The following is a 16,464-nucleotide window of genomic DNA, read 5'->3' as shown; positions in this document are numbered from 1 at the left end:
ATGCTAAAAAGACAACATATTTGATGTTCAAACTGATAAACATTTATTTTGTGCAAATAATCATTAACTTTAGAATTAGGTGCCAGCAACACGTGACCAAGAAGTTGGGGAAGGTGGAAATAAATACTGATAAAGTTGAGGAATTCTCATCAAACCCTTATTTGGAACATCCCACGGGTGTGCAGGCTAATTGGAACAGGTGGGTGCCATGATTGGGTATAAAAACAGCTTCCCAAAAAAATGCTTAGTCTTTCACAAGAAAGGATGGGGTGAGGTACACCCCTTTGTCCACAACTGCGTGAGTAAATAGTCAAACAGTCTAAGAACAACGTTTCTCAAAGTGCAATTGCAAGAAATGTAGGGGTTTCAACATCTACGGTCCATAATATCATCAAAAGGTTCACAGAATCTGGAGAAACCACTCCACGTAAGCGGCAGGGCCGGAAACCAACATTGAATGACTGTGACCTTCGACTCCCAGATGGCACTGTATCAAAAACCGACATCAATCTCTGAAGAATATCACCACATGGGCTCAGGAACACTTCAGAAAACCACTGTCACTAAATACAGTTCGTCGCTACATCTGTAAGTGCAAGTTTAAGCTCTACTATGCAAAACGAAAGACATTTATCAACAACATCCAGAAACGCCGCCGGTTTCTCTGGGCCCAAGCTCATCTAAGATGGACTGATTCAAAGCGGAAAAGTGTTCTGTGGTCTGACAAGTCCCCATTTTAAATTGTTTTTGGAAATATTTGACATCCTGTCATCCGGACCAAAGGGGAAGCGAACCATCCAGACTGTTATCAATCAATCAATCAATCAATGTTTATTTATATAACCCTAAATCACAAATATCTCAAAGGACTCTACAAACCACTACGACATCCTCGGAAGAACCCACATAAGGGCAAGGAAAATTCACACCCAGTGGGCAAGGAGAACTCACACCCAGTGGGACGCCAGTGACAATGATGACTATGAGAACCTTGGAGAGGACCTCATATGTGGGCAACTCCAACCCCCCCCCTTGGGGGACCGAGCAATGGATGTCGTGCGGGTCTAACATGATACTGTTATCGACATAAAGTTCAAAAGCCAGCATCTGTGATGGTATGGGGGTGCATTAGTGCCCAAGGCCTGGGTAACTTACACATCTGTGAAGGCACCATTAATGCTGAAAGGTACATACAGGTTTTGGAACAACCTATGCTGCCATCTAAGCGCCGTCTTTTTCATGGACGCCCCTGCTTATTTCAGCAAGACAATCCCAAGCCACATTCAGCATGTGGTACAAAAAAAGAGTGCGGGTACTTTCCTGGCCCGCCTGCAGTCCAGACCTGTATTCCATCGAAAATGTGTGGCGCATTATGAAGCGTAAAATACGACAGCGGAGACCCCGGACTGTTGAACGACTGAAGCTCTACATAAAACAAGAATGGGAAAGAATTCCACTTTCAAAGCTTCAACAATTAGTTTCCTCAGTTCCCAAACGTTTATTGAGTGTTGTTAAAACAAAAGGTGATGTAACACAGTGGTGAACATGCCCTTTCCCAACTACTTTGGCACGTATTGTAGCCATAAAATTCTAAGTTTGCAAAAAAAAAAAAAAAGTTTATGTGTTGGAATATCAAATATGTTGTCTTTGTTGTGCATTCAACTGAATATGGGTTGAAAAGGATTTGCGAATCATTGTATTCCGTTTATATTTACATCTAACACAATTTCCCAATTCATACGGAAACAGGGTTTGTATTCTGTTTTTATTGACCATTTACACAACGTGCCAAACTTCACTGGTTTTGGGTTTTGTATAAAAATGTGACATCTAACACCCCTAAACATGAGTGTTAAAACTATGAAAGCGGCGTTAAAAAGCCTAATGAATTGTACAAAAATGAACAAAAAGCAGAGTATGTCCAGACGTTTGTCTGGCAGCTTGTCAGAAAGAGCGCGACATATCTGTCAGTGTGCTGGCGCTGCCACACAATAAAAGCCGAATGGGTGGACCAGCAGTAGAGACGGGAGCAGCTAATGAGATGTTTTGATGCGAGCAATAGAAGGAGGGATCAAACACACGCGTGCTGCGAGGTCAACACGCGCACTTAATAGAGAGCTTTTTGGCCTTGTCACTCACGTCTCCCTCTCTACCTTCCAGCGAGACCTGCTGATCCGTGAACAATAGCAGCCAGGTTGTGAGCACCAGATGAAGAGCTGGAAATGAGCAATTAAGCTTTATTTTTAGAGCGTGCTAGGCAAATGAAATGTTATGTAATGCACTTTGCACTCCTACCCACCTTGTACAGGTGGATCTTCCACACCTGCACCCTCTATTTCTAATGGATACAAACTAAGAAGATTATGAAGGAGAAAAGTCATAAAGTTGTAAAAGTAAACTTAGCGTTTTAATGTCAAAATCCCATAACAATCGTAAACGTGTCTAATATCTGACTGTTACTAAGTTAAATAACTTGAGATGTAACTTTACGTGGTCTTTTAATCTACAACTTGTTTTTATCATAAGTGTAAACCTAATTTTCCCAACATTAAGATTGTTTCCATCCACACATATTTCAGCCATTTCACATAATTTCACTTAATTGGCGTAGCATTACAAGACGAACATTACGACTTCTTTCATGTAAACTTTAAGCACTTCTAACATTTAAAGGCCTACTGAAACCCACTACTACCCACCACGCAGTCTGAGAGTTTATATATCAATGATGAAATATTAACATTGCAACACATGCCAATACGGCCTTTTTAGTTTACTAAATTACAATTTTAAATTTCCTGCGGAGTTTCTTGTTGATAATGTCGCGGAATGATTAAGCGTGCCCGTGACGACACGGACTGTCAGGAAATATTAGCGCAGCACTAAAAGTTGTCTCTTTTCATCGCGCAATTAAACAGTATTTTGGACATCTGTGTTGCTGAATATTTTGCAATTTGTTCAATTAAGTCAAAGTAGAAAGAATGGAGTTGGGAAGCTTTAGCCACACAAACACACGGTGATTCCTTGTTTAAAATTCCCGGAGGTGAAACTTTACTATGGATCAGAGTGGTCAAGCGAACATGGTTCCCGACCACTTGTCAACCAGCAGGTTTCGGTGAGAAAATTGTGGTAAAAAGTCGCCTTTTACCGGAGATCCGTGGAGTTTGCGCCATCCTTGTATCTGCCGTGACTTCCCTCAGACACTGGCCTCAAGACACCCGTGGACACACCCCTCTGACTATTAGGTACTATTTAACTCACTAAAACACTAGCAACACAATAGAAAGATAAGGGATTTCCCAGATTTATCATAGTAAATGTGTCTAAAGACATCTGAATCCGTCCCAATGCATTCGCCATTTTTTTTTTTTTTTTACTTAATTTTTTTATTTTATTTTATTTTATTTTATTTTCTAGTCCTTCGCTATCAATATCATCATCCACGAATCTTTCATCGTCGCTCAAATTAATTGGGAAATTGTCGTTTTCTGGTCCGAATAGCTCTTGCTGCTGGAGGCTCCCCTTATAAACAATGTGAGGACGTGAGGAGCCCTCACCCTTGTGACGTCATCGTCTGCGACTTCCGGTAAAGGCAAGGCTTTTTTATCAGCACCAAAAGTTGCAAACTTTATCGTGGATGTTCTCTACTAAAACCTCTCAGCAAAAATATGGCTATATCGCAAAATGATCAAGTATGACACAAAGAATGGACCTGCTATCCCCGTTTGAATAAGAAAATCTCATTTCAGTAGGCCTTTAACACGTTCAAAGTATTTATTGTCTTAGTGGCGTTAAATTAAGGCCTTTTCTCTTTTCTTTTTTCCCTTGATTCTCACAACTTTACAGCATTGTTGCAACATTTCTTCTCACGGATACATTCAAACTCTCCCAAAATGTTTCCTTCTATACCGTAATATTACCAGACTAATATTAAAATAGTTTTCTTGTAAACGTAAACACGTTCAAAGTGTTTATTATTCTTAGTTACGTTAAATTAGGGCCCGACATTTTTTTGTAATTGAAAACTTTTTTGCATTATTTTTCAACTCAATGGTCACAAACTTAAACATTTTTTGCAATATTATTTTTTATCCTCATACATTCTAAGCTTTTTCCCATATCTAAACTTTACTCCTGTAATTTATTTTAACTTGATTATCACAACCTATTGATCTTCGGCAAAAAAATGTTACCAGTTACATTCAAACAAAAAATAAACTGAACTGTAACAATCCCAATATTTTGCCTTCCAGACTAATATTAAAATATATTTCTCGTAAATTTAAGGTGTTACTCTTGTAACAGTTAACACATTCGAAGTGTTTGTTGTCGTGATTACATTAAATTAGGGCCCCTAATTTTTTTCTAATTGACAACTTTTTTGCATTATTTTTAACATTAATAGTCAAAACCTTACAGTAATTTAACAAAATGTTTATCCACATACATTTGAAGCGTTTCCACATATCTCAATTTCATTCCCGTAACATTACGAGAAATATTTTATGACTCTTTTAGGCATTACCGGTGTAACACTTAACTCGTTTAGTCTTTTTTGTCTCAGTTACGTTAAATTAGGGCCCTACATTTTCTAGTAAATAAAAATTTTTTAAATTTCTTTTGTCATGAGTCTAACAACCTTATAATCTTTTGGCCCAAAACATTTTAACGGATACATTCCAAAATCCCAGTATTTTTCCTTCTATACCGTAATATTACCAGACTAATATTAAAATAGTTTTGTCGTAAACTTAAAGTGTTACTCTTGTAACAGTTAACACATTCAAAGTGTTTATTGTCTTAGTTATGTTAAAATAGGGCCCCACATTTTTTTGTAAATTAAAATTTTCATAATTTCTTTCAACTTGATTATCACAACCTAACGATCTTTGGGAGAATTTTTTTTTACCAGATACATAAAAAAAAAAAAAAAAACTGCACTGAAACAATCCTAATATTTTGCCTTCCTTACCGTAATATTACCAGACTAATATTGAAATATTTTTCTCGTAAACTTAAAGTTTTAATCTTATAACAGCTAACACATTCAAAGAGTTTATTGTTGTGATTAAGTTAAATTAGGGCCCCTAATTTTTTTGTAATTGACAACTTTTTTTGCATTATTTTCAACATTAATAGTCACAACCTTACAATATTTTGACTAAATGTTTATCCACATACAGTTGAAGCATTTCCCCATATCTCCATTTCATTCCTGTAACATTACGAGAATGTTTTATGACTTTTTTAGGCATTACCGGTGTAACACTTAACACGTTTAGAGTCGTTTTTGTCTCAGTTACATTAAATTAGGGCCCTACATTTTCTAGTAAATAACACTTTTTGACATTTCTCTTGTCTTGAATCTCACAACCTTACAATCTTTTGGCCCAAAGCATTTTAACGGATACATTCAAAAATCCCAGTATTTTCCCGTCTATACCGTAATATTACCAGACTAATATTGAAATAGTTTTTTCCTAAACTTAAGGTGTTACTCTTGTAACAGCTAACACATTCAAAGTGTGTATTGTCTTAGTTATGTTAAAATAGGGCCCCACATTTTTTTGTTAATTAAAATTTTCATAATTTCTTTTAACTTAATTATCACAAACTAATGATCCTTGGGAGAAAAAAAATTACCAGATACATTCAAACAAAAAATAAACTGAACTGAAACAATCCCAATATTTTGCCTTCCATACCGTAATATTACCAGACTAATATTGAAATATTTTTCTCGTAAACTTAAGGTGTTACTCTTGTAACAGCTAACACATTCAAAGTGTTTATTGTCGTCCATCCATCCATTTCCTACCGCTTATTCCCTTTCAGGGTCGCGGGGGGCGCTGGCGCCTATCTCAGCTACAATCGGGCGGAAGGCAGGGTACACCCTGGACAAGTCGCCATCTCATCGCAGGGCCAACACAGAGAGACAGACAACATTCACACTCACATTTTATTGTCGTAATTAAGTTAAATTAGGGTCCCTATTTTTTTGTAATTGACAACTTTGTTTGCATTATCTTTAACATTAATAGTCACAACCTTACAATATTTTAACAAAATGTCAATCCACATACATTTGAAGCATTTCCACATATCTCAATTTCATTCCCGTAACATTACGAGAATATTTTATGACTTTTTTAGGCATTACCGGTGTAACACTTAAAGCGTTTATAGTCCTTTTTCTCTTAGTTACGTTAAATTAGGGCCCTACATTTTCTAGTAAATAACAATTTTTTAAATTTATTTTGTCTTGAGTCTCACAACTTTACAATCTTTTGGCCAAAAGCATTTTAACGGATACATTAAAAAAATCCCAGTATTTTCCAGTCTATACCGTAATATTACCAGACTAATATTGAAATATTTTTCTCGTAAACTTAAGGTGTTACTCTTGTAACAGCTAACACATTCGAAGAGTTTATTGTTGTAATTAATTTAAATTAGGGCCCCTAATTTTTTTGTAATTGACAACTTTGTTTGCATTATCTTTAACATTAATAGTCACAACTTTACAATATTTTAACAAAATGTTTATCCAAATACATTTGAAGCATTTCCACATATCTCAATTTAATTCCCGTAACATTATGAGAATATTTTGTGACTTTTTTAGGCATTACCGGTGTAACACTTAACACGTTTAAAGTCGTTTTTCTCTTAGTTACGTTAAATTAGGGCCCTACATTTTCTAGTAAATAACAATTTTTAAAATTTCTTTTGTCTTGAGCCTCACAACCTTACAATTTTTGGCCCAAAGCATTTTAACGGATACATTCAAAAATCCCAGTATTTTCCCGCCCGTACCGTAATATTACCAGACTAATATTGAAATAGTTTTTTCATAAACTTAAGGTGTTAGTCTTGTAACAGCTAACACATTCAAAGTGTTTATTGTCTTAGTTATGTTGAAATAGGGCCCACATTTTTTTGTAAATTACAATTTTCATAATTTCTTTTAACTTGATTATTACAACCTAACGATCTTTGGGGAAAAAAAAAATGTCCCAGGTACATTCAAACAAAAAATAAAATGAACTGAAACAATCCCAATATTTTGCCTTCCAGACCATAATATTACCAGACTAATAATCAAATATTTTTCTTGTAAACTTAAGGTTTTAATCTTGTAACAGCTAACACATTAAAACTGTTTATTGTCATAATTAAGTTAAAATAAGGGCCGCTCATTTTTTTGTTACTTACAATATTTTTGCCAAAAATTTCATCCACATACATTTGAAGCATTTCCCCATATCTCAATTTCATTCCCGTAACATTACGAGAATATTTTGTGGTTTTTGCACGAATTGTAAGTGTATATTGTGTTTTTTATGTTGATTTAGTAAAAATAGATTTTTTATTATTTTTTTTATATATAAAAAATTACTCTGCCCGGTGGTTGGGGACCACTGCTCTAGCCTTTAAATAGACCTCCTTTTTAGAACAGTTGAGCTGCCGCTTCTTTTCTTTTTCTCCTCTGTCCCCTCCTCCCTTGTGGAGGGGGTCCAGTCCGATGACCATGGATGAAGTACTGGCTGTCCAGAGTCGGGACCCAGGATGGACTGCTTGTCGGGACCCAGGATGGACCGCTCGCCTGTGTATCGGTTGGGGACATCTCGATGATGCTGATCCGACTCCACTTGGGATAATTTCCTGTGGACGGGACTCTCGCTGCTGTCTTGGTCCGCTTTGAACTGAACTCTCGCGACTGTGTTGGATCCACTATGGATTGAACTTTCACAGTATCATGTTAGACCCGCTCGACATCCATTGCTTTCGGTCCCCTAGTGGGGGGGGTTGCCCACATTTGAGGTCCTCTCCAAGGTTTCTCATAGTCAGCATTGTCACTGGCGTCCCACTGGGTGTGAGTTTTCCTTGCCCTTATGTGGGTTCTTCCGAGGATGTCGTAGTGGTTTGTGCAGCCCTTTGAGACATTTGTGATTTAGGGCTATATAAATAAACATTGATTGATTGATTGATTGTCTTGTTGAAACACCCATTTCAAGGGCATTCCTCTTCAGCATACGGCAACATGACTTCTTCCAGTATTCTGATGTACTCATACTGAGCCATGATCCTTGGTATGCGATGAATAGGACCAACACTATGGTCTGAGAAGCATCCCCAAATCATGATGCTTGCACCACCATGCTTCACCTTCTTCACTGTGTACTGGGGCTTGAATTCAGTGTTTGCAGGACGTCTGACAAACTGTCTGTGGCCCTTAGACCCAAAAAGAACAATCTTACTCTCATTAGTCCCCAAATATTACGCCATTTCATTTTAAGCCAGTCAATGTGTTCTTTGGCAAATTGTAACCGCTTCAGCACATGTCTTTTTTTTAACAATGGAACTTTGCATGGGCTTCTTGCTGGTAGCTTGGCTTCACATAGACGTGGTCTCATTGTTCCAGTACTCACAGGCAATCTTAGATCTTCTTTGATCCTCATGGAGCTGATTATTGGCTGAGCCTTTGCCATTTTGGTTACTCTACCGTCCATTCCAGTAGTCCTTTTTCTTTTTCTTTTTCTTCACCTTTTTGGTTTCGGCTACCATTTTAAATTAAAGTATTTGCTATCATTTTAGCTGAACAACCTATCGTTTTCTGCCCTTCTTTATAGGTTTCCCCCTCTTTTATTAATTTCTTAATCAAAGAACGCTTTTCTTCTGAACAGTGTCTTTAACGACCCATTTGAGTCTATTTTTCAAGGACAAATGCACAGCCCGCATATGCAGCGTCAGTTGCCTTGATCCTGAAATAAGGGCCACTTGTTCAACGCCTTTATTTCCCCCACAAAATCAATGACCTCACTAATTGAACTCAGCACTGCTATTTTTTTTAACACGGCTTTTTCAGGAAATGATTCAGTTTCACAGAATCAGCAGCATGCATGTCATGCCTGTTGGGTCTGTTGGTTTTCTATACCTTTACTAAACCTTCTAGAAACTTACTTGCTGTGTCGAAGTTGAAATTCTAACAAAAACAGTGATTTATCTTGCTAGTGATGTGGGACTGATATTATTTTGAACACAACTGTACATATGTTTCAGCTATTTGTCAATATCCTGACTTTATTCCTGTAACATTACAACTATGTTAGTAAAATTCATAAACTTTAGGCATTACGCTTGTAACTCGTTAAAAGTTTTTATTGTCCTTGTTACGCTAAATTAGGGCCAGACATTTTCTTGAATGTCACACTTTTCGTAATATCTTTTACCTTGATTGTTCCAACCTTAAGATATGTTAGCAAAAATATTTTTACAGATGCATCTAAACTTTTACAATATTTATTCTTCTATATCTTGATATTACGATATTTTTGCAAAAATATTTTTACAGATCCATCCAAACTTTTACAAAATGTTTTTGTTCTATATCCTAATGTTACGATATATTTGCAAAAATATTTTTACAGATCTATCCAAACTTTTACAAAATGTTTTCTTCTATATCTTAATGTTACAATGTTTTTGCAAAAAATATTTTTACAGTTTCATCCAAACTTTCACAATATTTTTTCTTCTCTATCGTAATATCACAATATTTTTTCTAAAATATTCTTACAGTTACATCCAAACTTTTACAATACTTTTTCTTCTATATCGTAATGTTACGATATTTTTACAAAAATATTTTTACAGATACATCCAAACTTTTACAATATTTATTCTTCTATATCCTAATGTTACGATATTTTAGCAAAAATATTTTTACAGATCTATCCAAACCTTTACAAGATGTTTCCTTCTATATCGTAATGTTACGATGTTTTTGCAAAAAAAATTATTTTAGTTACGTCCAAACTTTTACAATATTTTTTCTTCTGTATCGTAATATCACGATATTTTTGCAAAAATATTTTTACAGTTACATACAAACGTTTACAATACTTTTTCTTCTATATTGTAATGTTACGATATTTTAGCAAAAATGTTTTTACAGATACATCCAAACTTTTATAATATTTATTCTTCTAATTTTAATATTATGATATTTTTGCAAAAATATTTTTACAGATATATCTAAACTTTTACTAAATGTTTTCTTCTATATCGTAATGTTACGATATTTGTGCAAAAATATTTTTACAGTTACAACCAAACTTTTACAATATTTTTTCTTCTGTATCGTAATATCAAGTTATTTTTGCAAAAATATTTTTACAGATACATCCACACTTTTACAATATTTTTTCTTCTATATTGTAATCTTACCAGACTCATATTACAACTTTTTTCTTGTTAACTGTAAGCGTTTTTCTTGTTACACGCTGCAAGTCTTTATTGTAGTAGTTACATTAAAAAAAAAGTACCGGTCCGCCACCCCCCATCCACCCGGTGTCGTCACGTCATGACATTGCAGGTTTTACGAGCAGAGGAGCATGTTCGGCAGCGCACATTCACAGAGTACTTATAAGCAGACACAGTGTGTAGACAGAAAAGGGAGAATGCACGCATTTTGGCTTAAAAAGTAAAGACAAAGGTAAATGGGTTGTACTTGTATAGGTACCTTCAAGGTACTCAGAGCGTGAAGTTATAACACTGAAACGCCCTCAAGAAGAGCTGCTTTAAGGCATCCGCAGTCGGCAGTGTGTTATATACTTCTAAATCACTAATCGCTGCCTCCATGGCGACAAATAAAGTAAGTTTCTTACAAGTATCATTATCACTGCAGGACGAGGAATAGCTAAACATGCTTCACTACACACCGTAGCTCACCGACGTCACCGCTAATGACGCCATTCCCGAATGTAAACAAATACCATTGCTGGATCTACACTTAACATCCACTGTAATGATACCAAATTCAGGAGTGTATTTAGTCGATACTACTATGATTACATCGATATTTTTTAGCATCACAAAATATTATTTTCTTTTTTTAACACTTATATTATGATTATAAACTCAGGAAATATGTCCTTGGACACATGAGGACTTTGAATATGACCAATGTATGATCCTGTAGCTACTTGGAATCGGATCCATACCCAAATTGTGGTATCATCCAAAACTAATGTAAAGTATCAAACAAGAGAAGAATAAGTTATTATTACATTTGAACAGAAGTGTAGATAGAACGTGTTAAAAAGGGAAAGTAAACAGATATTAACAGTAAATGAACAAGTAGATTAATAATTCATTTTCTACCACTTGTCCTTAATAATGATGACAAAATAATAGAATGATAAAAGACACAATAAGTTACTGCTTATGTCAGCAGCTAAATTAGGAGCCTTTGTTTGTTTACTTACTAATAAAAGACTAGTTGTCTTGTATGTTCACTATTTTATTTAAGGACTTAACTGCAATAATAAACATATGTTTAATGTACCCTAATATTTTTTGTTAAAATAAAGCCAATAATGCAGTTTTTTGTGGTCCCCTTTATTTGGAAAAGTACCAAAATGTACCGAAAAGTACTACTTGGAATGGGATCGATACCCACATTTGTGGTATGATGAAGTGAACTATATATATATATAGCGCTTTTTCTCTAGTGACTCAAAGCACTTTACATAGTGAAACCCAATATCTAAGTTACATTTTAAACCAGTGTGGGTGGCACTGGGAGCAGGTGGGTGAAGTGTCTTGCCCAAGGACACAACAGCAGTGAATAGAATGGCGGAAGCGGGGATCGAACCTGCAACCCTAAAGTTGCTGGCACGGCCACTCTACCAACCGAGCTATACCACCCCATGATCCAAAACTAATGTAAAGTATCAAACAAGAGAAGAATAAGTGATTATTAAATTCGAACAGAATTGTAGATAGAACATGTTAAAAGAGAAAGTAAGCAGACATTAACAGTAAATGAACAGGTAGATTAATAACACTTTTTTACTGTTTGTCCCTCATAATGTTGACAAAATGATAAATGACACAATATCCATCCATTTCCTACCGCTTATTCCCTTTTGGGGTCGCGGGGGGCGCTGGCGCCTATCTCAGCTACAATCGGGCGGAAAGCGGTGTACACCCTGGACAAGTCGCTATCTCATCGCAGGGCCGTGATGACACAATATGTTACTGCATATGTCAGCAGACTAATTAGGAGCCTTTGTTTGTTTACTTAGTAATAAAAGACAAATTGTCTTGTATGTTCACTATTTTATTTAAGGACATACTTGCAATAATAAACATATGTTTAATGTACCCTAAGATTTTTTTGTTAAAATAAAGGCAATAATGCAGTTTTTGTGGTCCCCTTTATTTAGATAAGTACCAAAAATTTTCGAAACACATATTGGTACCGGTACCGGTACCAAAATATTTTTATCGGGACAACACTAATCCGTACTGCTTTCGATGTGAGTGCTCTACCTCACGTAACTTCCTGCTTGGACCTCTAAAGGAGGAGGATGCGGTGGTGGTGGCAGGGCAGAAGAACCGAGAAGATTGAGCTGATGAGGTTTAATCGCAAACAGACGAGGGAAATAATCACTGGCACAAGTTGTTCCAAAGTGAAAGAGGAAATGCTGATGATACAAAACACAAAAACATTTAAGCCTAGCACTAATTGCTTATTTCCTCCTTTAAAGTCGATTCTGCAGGATACTTACCTGCTGTAAAATAACTTTTGAATAATCGTGCCTCTACAAAGAAGGTTGGTTTATTATTGTGCTTTGTTTGTAATATTTAGGCAAGGAAGGAAGTAGGGAAGGAGGAAGGAGGGAAGGTGGTGGAATATTGAGTCTGTAGGCAGTGCAGGGTCTTGGCATGGCAACAAAGAAGTGACAATGTGCGTGACTTACTGTAAACCTGCTGTGTCAGCATTCTTCTCTCAACTGTACCAGCGCGCCATCTGTGTGCCTTGAAGTGCTAAAGCTACTTTTTTCTTTAAACGTGTTCAAATGTGACTCCGAACATCGCCGCTACATTTCGGAATAGGTTTTTAAGTATAAAGGGGAACATTATCACAATTTCAGAAGGGTTAAAACCAATACAAATCGGTTCCCAGTGGGTTATTTTATTTTTTGAATTTTTTTTCAAGATTTTACCCATCCCGGAATATCCCTAAATCAAGCTTTAAAGTGCCTGATTTTTGCTATCTGTGAAGCCATCGTCCATTTTCCTGTGACGTCATCCAGTAATGCCAATACGGATAGCACAGCAAGATATAGCGACATTAGCTCGGATTCAGACTCGGATTTCAGCGGCTTAAGCGATTCAACAGAGTACGCATGTATTGAAACGGATGGTTGGAGTATGGATGCAGATAGCGAAAACGAAATTGAAGAAGAAACTGAAGCTATTGAGCGAATAGCTATTGAGGCTATTCGGCCATGTCTGCCTTGCATCGCCGGTAAAATGTGCAGACCAACGATCGGAAGTTTCGCATCTTGTGACACTGGATCAACTTAAATCCATCGATTGGTAAGTGTTTGTTTGGCATTAAATGTGGGTGGAGGGAAACACTGGATGTAAATATAGTTTCAAATGTACATACAGCTAGCCTAAATAGCTTGTTAGCATCGATTAGCTGGCAGTCATGCCGCGACCAAAGATTTCTGATTAGCACACAAGTCAACAACATCAACAAAACTCACCTTTGTGATTTAGTTGACTTTATCGTTGGAAATGCATCTGCTTTGAGTGTCGCAGGATATCCACACAATCTTGCCACCTCTGTAGTAGCATAGCTTTTGTCGGTAAAGTGTGCGGAATAAACAACTGACCATTTCGTCGGCATTCCCCACACCCTCGTATTTTGAACAAATTTCGTCCAATTTCGTGCCACTTTCGCATCTTTGGGCCAGAGGTGCAACTTCAAAATCCTCTCTGTTAGTGTTGTTACACCCTCCGACAACCCTCTCTGTTAGTGTTGTTACATCCTCCGACAACACACCGACGAGGCATAATGTCTCCAAGGTTCCAGAAAATAGTCGAACCCCAGGTTGCTGGCACAGCCACTCTGCCAATCGTGCCACCCCATCCCCAGTTATATGACTGTAATGTGTATGGCTGGGGAATTACAGAAAAAAAAATGTACAAATAGCTAAAGAAAAAAAGTTAGCACTGTAATGTTAGCATGCTAACAATAGCATGCTAGCAGTTAACATGTGACTCTAGGAAAAACGGTAGCAAATTTAGCTCAAAAAGCAAACATTGCATTGTTAGCATGCTAGCATGCTAATGAAAACATGCTTAGAGTTAGCATATTTGAAATACCAAGTTATATGACTGTAAGGTGTATGGCTGCAGAATTGGACAAAAAAAGCGTAAAATTCGCCCAAAAAAGTTAGCAGTTTGATCTTAGTGTGTTAGCATGCTAAGGTTAGCATGCTAACCTTTAACATGTGTCTCATTCAAAGTTATTAGATTGTAAGGTGTATGGCTCCGGAATTGGAGAAAAAAAAGAGTACAAATAGCTAAAAGAAAAAAACATAGCACTGTAATATTAGCATGCTAACAGTTAACAGGTGCCATACCAAGTTGTATGAAAAACGGTAGCAAAATTAGCTCAAAAAGCAAGCATTGAATTGTTAGCATGCTAATGGAAACATGCATACAGTTAGCATATTTGAAATACCAAGTTACAAACCCTGTTTCCATATGAGTTGGGAAATTGTGTTAGATGTAAATATAAATGGAATACAATGATTTGCAAATCATTTTCAACCCATATTCAATTGAATGCACTACAAAGACAAGATATTTGATGTTCAAACTCATAAACTCAATTTTTTTTTGCAAATAATTAACTTAAAATTTCATGGCTGCAACACGTGGCAAAGTAGTTGGGAAAGGGCATGTTCACCACTGTGTTACATCACCTTTTCTTTTAACAACACTCAATAAACAATTGGAAACTGAGGAAACTAATTGTTGAAGCTTTGAAAGTGGAATTATTTAGCATTCTTGCTTGATGTACAGCTTAAGTTGTTCAATAGTCCGGGTTCTTGTTGTCGTATTTTACGTTTCATAACGCGCCACACATTTTCGATGGGAGACATGTCTGGACTGCAGGCGGGCCAGTAAAGTACTTGCACTCTTTCACTACGAAGCCACGCTGTTGTAACACGTGGCTTGGCATTGTTTTTGCTGAAATTACCTGGGGCGTCCATGATAACATTGCTTGGATGACAACATATGTTGCTCCAAAACCTGTATGGACCATTCAGCATTAATGGTGCCTTCACAGATGTGTAAGTTACCCATGCCTTGGGCACTAATACACCCTCATACCATCACAGATGCTGCCTTTTGAACTTTGCGCCTATAACAATCCGGATGGTTATTTTCCTCTCTGTTCTGGAGGACACCACATCCACAGTTTCCAAACATAATTTAAAATGTGTACTCGTCAGACCACAGAACACCTTTCCACTTTGCATCAGTCCATCTTAGATGAGCTCCGGCCCAGCGAAATCGGTGGCGTTCCTGGGTGTTGTTGATAAATGGTTTTCGCTTTGCATAGTAGAGTTTTAACTAGCACTTACAGATGTAGCGACCAACTGTAGTTACTGACAGTGGTTTTATGAAGTGTTCCTGAGCCCATGTGGTGATATCCTTTACACACTGTCGGTTTTTGATGCAGTACCGCCTGAGGGGTCAAAAGTCTGTAATATCATCGCTTATGTGCAGTGATTTCTCCAGATTCTTTGAACCTTTTGATGATTTTACGGACCGTAGATGGTAAAATCCCTAAATTCCTTGCAATAGCTCGTTGAGAAATGTTGTTCTAAAACTGTTCGAAAATTTGCTTACAAAATGGTGACCCTCGCCCCATCCTTGTTTGTGAATTACTTAACATTTCAGGGAAGCTGCTTTTATACCCAATCATGGCACCCACCTGTTCCCAATTAGCCTGCACACCTGTGGGATGTTCCAAATAAGTGTTTTATGAGCATTCCTTAACTTTATCAGTATTTATTGCCACCTTTCCCAACTTCTTTGTGACGTGTTGCCGGCATCAAATTCTAAAGTTAATAATTATTTGCACCCAAAAATTTTTTAATCCGTTTTAACTTAAAATATGTTGTCTTTGTAGAATATTCAATTGAATATGGGTTGAAAAGGATTTGCAAATTATTGTATTCCGTTTATATTTACATCTAATACAATTTCCCAACTCATATGGAAATGGGGTTTGTATATGACTGTAAGGTGTATGGCTGCGGAATTAGACAAAAAAAAGCGTAAAATTACCAAGAAAAAGTTAGAAGTTTGATGTTAGCACACTAATAATTAACGTGTCAAATTCCAAGTTTTATGACTCAAAGGCTGCGGAATTAGACAAAAAAGTGTAATATTAGCTGGAAACGTTGTAACGCTGATGTTTTCATACCCATGACTGACTGGGTATGAAGAAATACCAAAATGCAGTATTTGAGTATCACACTCCTCAGCCTTCCCGGTAAGGTCTATTCAAGTGTACTGGAGAGGAGGCTACGCCGGATAGTCGAGCCTCGGATCCAGGAGGAACAGTGTGGTTTTCATCCTGGT

The sequence above is a fragment of the Nerophis ophidion genome, linkage group LG19, assembly GCF_033978795.1.
Source record: "Nerophis ophidion isolate RoL-2023_Sa linkage group LG19, RoL_Noph_v1.0, whole genome shotgun sequence".
Taxonomy (NCBI): Eukaryota; Metazoa; Chordata; class Actinopteri; order Syngnathiformes; family Syngnathidae; genus Nerophis; species Nerophis ophidion.
This window is presented reverse-complemented; position numbering follows the sequence as displayed.